Here is a 6,008-nt window from a genome sequence, read left to right on the forward strand (position 1 = left end):
TTAATCGCCAAATTTCTATCGAAAACCTATCACATCGATTTTCCCAAATCTCAGTACCCTGTATATCAAATTTCGAATCTGTAGGCTTAAAATTGACAGAGTTTTAGCGTAGGGAAATGCACACAGACGCACAGACACACACAGACACTATCACTTATATATATATATAAACATAAACATCATATATATAAGGATAATAGTACACCATATATATAACAAAAGACCATTAATTAAGTGGTCAATATTCAACGATATTTAAGGATAATATATAATAAAACACTATATATATATATATATTTAAGGATAATAATAAAGAACTGTAAGTTGCGAAAATTCCATCGCACTGCGTCTATTATTATCATCGAACTATCGCCTAATCGAATCAACACAATAATATTGGTTTTTGGCTGTCAATGAATTTCAATATGAATCCCAAAGATATTTTTATTTAACACTGAAATGGATACTCGCTTATTTACTGAAGTGAAAGGAAAACCCGGGGGAACTTTACCCAAAAATAAATCTATATTTTTTTGTGTGTATTGATAGTCTTATTAACACCCCTTTTTTCTATTCATTTAAAAAGAAAATACAACTTTGTTATTTATGAGTCGTGGAATTGCATTCATCTACAAAAGATCAAGCTAATGTGCATATTTTTTTATCGTTTTTAATTAATTCCCTATTAGTTTTTTTTTTTTTCGGTTCTCTTATTAGATGATCATCTTTATTTAACTATTACGTGTAATTATATTCATACAGATATTCTATATGATTTATATTTGTGTAATATTTGCGTAGAAATGAAGAAAATCAAATTTACTGTGTGTTTATCGTGTGTTAGTCAGCGGGCTTGGTTGCCATAACAACGTGACGTAGCCAAGGACGGTAGTGGACGTGTGTGTGTGTGTGCGTGTGTGCTGGAAATTATAGTAGTACTAATAGCGTTTGTTTTCGTGTTGTGTGTACGTGTGTGCGGCTAACGCCAGGGTGTGTGTGTGTGCGCGTGTGCTGGGAATGGATGACAGCGTTTGTTTTCATGCTGTGTTTATATTATGCATATTGTTTTGTATCTTAAGGAATAAGAAGGCAGGCAGTATTTAATAAAGTGTGAATTAATTAATAATAATGAGAATCTTACTAATATAAATAAGGGAAGTAAGTAATTTGAAAAACAAAGGAAGCATGTTAGTAAATGGAAGTGTGTGTCGTAATGTTAGACGATAATGGCAGTGAGGATGGTGTAGGTATAATGGCGGAAGTGGTGTCGGAGGTTGGATTGTGAGGCTGGTGTAAGTTTCGTAATTTCGTAATTTGTAAATGGCAAGTTAGGGAAAAAATAGACCCCCCCCCCAAGATGGAAAATAAATAACGGCATAATATTTTATGGTAAAGTTAAGAAAGTAGGAACCATAGTTTTTTAGGAGATGTGATTATTGGATTAACCAATCAGAAATCGTCTGTGGCACACACATCTCTGTTTTTATAGATATATAGATAGATATATATATATACTTCAACAATTACAAGAAACCTTCTCAACTACCAATAGTTATGTCTAAAGATACATTACCTCAAAGTACTTCTTTCAAACTCCTCGGCTTAACGTTCACAGGGAACATGAGTTGGAACAGATACATTGAGAGTATTACTACAGCTGCTGCAAGGAAGGTGGCTCTCTCTATTTCGTGCTAGAAAGTTACTTACACCTCAAAGTATCCTGTACCTCTTCAAGGCCACTATTCGCCCATGTATGGAGTATTGTTGTCACATTTGGGCTGGTGCATCCACTGCTAGTCTCTTGCTCCTGGAAAGGGTTCAAAAGAGAGTTGACCAGCTGATAGGTCCTGAACTCGTGGTTTAGTGGGGGATGCCCTTTTCTCTTCCCTGCAACCTCTCTCCCACAGAAGAGATGTTGCGAGCCTGTCTTTGTCTTATCGTTATTTCCATGGCAGGTGCTCGTCTGAGCTCCAATTTCTCGTCCCCCCTTGCCAATCTTTCACGAGAAACATGCATCTGGCTGAAACTACTGTTAATAATTTTCCCCACTCTTTATCTGTGCCTAAATCCAAACGTAGATTCCATGAGCAAAGCTTCTTTCTTAGAACTGCACGCCAGTGGAACTCTCTGCCGCCTGCCTGTTTCCCACCTGACTACAACTTGGACGTCTTCAAGTCCAACATAAACAAACTCTTGACAAACCGCCCCCTTAAGTAAGACACTCTATCAAAACCCCCAATACTAATGATTACTACAATACTATCTCATTGATTACTGTACACGCAATAACCCTTATCCCTGAGTGGCCTTTGGGCCTTGATAAGTGGTGACCCTCATGTAAAAAAAAAACAAAAAAACTGTCATCTAAGCTTCGGCCTCTGTCCCATCATCAAAATGTTGCATCCCTCTGCCTGTTCTACAAGTATTTTAATGGTGGTTGCTCTGGTGAACTACAACCCCTTGTACTCCCTCGACATAAATACCCCCGACAAACCTGACAAGCAGCAAAATCCCACCCCTACACAGAGATCCCTAGATGTAAGAAGGCCTTCTATTCTAATAGTTTCTTCCCCAGAACTGCTTAACTTAGGAATGCCCTTCCAGGTTCCTGCTTTTCCAACTGTACTGACATGCAGAAGTTCAAGTGTAATGTGAACAAACATCTTGCTGCTCAACTCCCTACATAGCATCTCTGCAACTTATGTCCCCGATTGTAGCCCAAAGTAGCAATGTGCCTTGTTTGGGGTGAAAATGGAAAAAAAGAAAAGAAAAAAAAAAAGAATATATATATATATATATATATATATATATATATATATATATATTAAGAGGTATATGTGGTAGAAAACAAGAATAAAGAGTGCTCAATACGTTAGTAGAGGCAAATATGTTTTTTATTATTACAACCCCAAGTGTATTAATTTAATTCATCGTCATATGATTCAAGCTAAAATTAAAGATTTTAACTTGAATCATCTGACGATGTGGGCGGATAATTTTATCCTGTCTATTGGAACAACTTGTAATGAACTAAATTAATACACTTGAGGTTGTAATAATAAAAAACATATATCTATGTATCTATAAAAGTGAACGTGTCTGTCTGTGTATATTTCCCTATGCAATAACTGTCAATTTTCAGTCTACAGACTCGAAATTTGATATACAGGGTACTGAGATTTGGGAAAATCTTTGTAATCCTTTTTCAGCTAGAAATTTGGCTGTTAAGGGGTCAAAGTTCAACGATTTGACCTTTGAGAACTCTACCAAACTCCTCTGACAATTTTGGGTTTAAACACTTGAAATTTTAGATATAGATTCCTTGGACATGGATCTGACTTAATAACTTGATTTGGGCCCAAAATAATAAATGTTAAGGGGTCATAATAAGGGTCAAAGTTTTAACAAATTTGACCACTGCGGTCTCTACTAAATTACTCAGACAAATTCTGGTGTAAACATTTGAAATTTTACATAAAGGGTATTCAGAGATAGGGCAAGCTTTTATCGGTTTGAGTCGAAAATTTGAGCTACCAATATATAAATGTATGTATGTATGTTTGCATGTCTGCCTAAAACCCTTGACAGAGGCGACGGATTTTCACAAGATCAGTATCGTTTTGAAGCTCGACCCTTCAGACAACAAATACCGAAAAATTGGCTAAAAGCATTAATATCTTCACCCTCAACTGGGCACTTTTTTACAGGGAGGGGTCGCTTTTTTCACCGATATTTTCAAAAGTTATCCCTTCTTTTCGATTGTCTAGCCTTAATTTAAACCTATGTCACTTCCGGTTTGGCGGTGGTCGCAACAGCAAAGACGTCAGGTTTTTTCCCGTTCTTTTCCTCCTTCGCGGTACGAGCCTGTCTTTCTATTACCACTTTTTTTTTTTTTTTTGCTCAACACACCACACCTCCAAACACCCAGGTAACGCCGGAACCCATGCTAGTATATGTAATAAAGTTGCAATTAAAAAACGTGTGTATATATATATTCACATGCACACATTTTTTTTTTTTTTAATTGTAACTTTATTATTTATCATTAATGGTCCACACATTTAGTTAAACTAGATCTACTTAATAGGTGATCTTCTCCCAGCTTACACGTATTACTCTCCACAGTTCTTCTCTGTCTATAATTTTTACGTTGTCCAATAAGAGTAAATGGTTTCCCTTTTACCTCTATGGGTGGTCAGCTATTTCTGACAAAATCTCCACATATTACGACTTTCCGAAGTTCTTCTAACCTTAATTTTAGTATGCGACATATCTCACCCTTTTATAGTTTTCCACATTTATATGAAATCTCATACACACAGTTATTAGTAATGATTTTTTTCCATAGGGGGCATGACTCGCAAAAAATGCTTTCAGAGTAGTCTGAATAATTCAAATAATATATGCAAATTGATTTTAATGCAAATATAAGGTGCCTTCAATAAGTTTCTAGACTCGTATGAAAACTTTTATTGATAGTACACACATGTCACTCTAGTCCCGTTCGAAGTAATCTTCTCTGGCTGCAATGCACTTGTTCCAACAACTTCTGGAAAGCCCCATAGAAGAGCATGTCAATGACTCTCGTCAACGCCTCTTTCATCTCCCCAATTGTCTCATAACGACATTCTCTAAGGCTTTTCTTGAGCTTAGGGAATTACCAAAAGTCACAGGGAGCAAGATCTGGACTATAGGGAGAGTGAGGAACTGTCTTGATACTCGTCTTGATCAAATAAACTGATATTCTATAAATAAACGGATCTAAGAACCCTTAGAACTTTGCACAAATCTTCTGAATCTACAGTTCCTTGCGAATAATTGTGTGTACAGCTCCCACACTGACATCAAACTGTGCACTTATTGTGTTTATAGACACACGACGATCCTTATCCATGAAAGTATTTATTTGGACAATCAACTGGTGTTCTGACTTCCTTACTCCTCCCGCAACTCTCGTCATCCCTCACAGACTCCCTGGCTCCTTTGAATCTCTTATGAAATTAAAAAACTGATGCTCGCTTCATGCAAGATTTTTTTTTTTTTTTTTTTTTTTTACATAGGCATCACCACATTATCAAGGCCAAGAGGCCACTCAAGGATAGGATAAGGGTTACAGAGTGTACAGTAGAAATTGGACAATATAGTAATCATTAGTAATGAAAATTTGGTAAATTTGATAACTTATATGGAACGGCTCATCAAGAACTTATTCACGTTAGACTTGAAGACAACCATATTGTAGTCAGCCGGAAAGCAGGAAAACGGAAGACAATTTCACAAGATGGTCCAAAAGCAGTCTGGAGCATTCCATACGTTTCTGTGGTATTTTTTTCCAATTTTAAAACAGAATTTTATTGCATATCATTTTTCTAAATTGTCCTGACGTTCAGATTGCTTTTTTGCAATTCACCAGCTGTGACAATCAGGCTTTAGTAGGGTGCATTCCAATTTCTGCTGTAGCTGTTCATTTGAACCTGATATCACAAAAATTGGTCAGTCATCTCATAAGATGTGTAGCAATAACATAGTGAATTTTCAAGAGTATATAACAATTTTAAATGTCTGTACAAAAAAGTCTGGAAACTTATTGAAGGCACTGTGTATGTTCAATATGCTATAATCTTAAAAGAATACACTCTTTGAGCTACTGCATATCGTTTTTCCAATAAAATTATGTGGCCAATAAACTTTGTTTTATCTTTCCTATGAATTAGAACAGCTGCACCAAAATACATGACTTTTACCTTTTTAAAGAGTAATCTAAATCAGAAAATTTTCTTTTAACTATATACTGATAGAAAAAAAAAAACAGAAAAAAATAAAAACAGAAAAAAACACAGTTTTACATTGCGGTTTTTCTTCGAAAATGGAAAACTTTAAAAATAGCAAGTATTTTTAAAGTTTTCCGTTTGCTTGAAATCAATTTTTAAAAGCACAAAAAAAAAAAAAAATTACTAAAACACTTTATTTCTTTTGATTAGATCTAGTTACAACTCCTGTTATTTATT

This window comes from Euprymna scolopes, chromosome 33 (genome assembly GCF_053919585.1).
Source record: "Euprymna scolopes isolate OS-2025 chromosome 33, ASM5391958v1, whole genome shotgun sequence".
NCBI lineage: Eukaryota > Metazoa > Mollusca > Cephalopoda > Sepiida > Sepiolidae > Euprymna > Euprymna scolopes.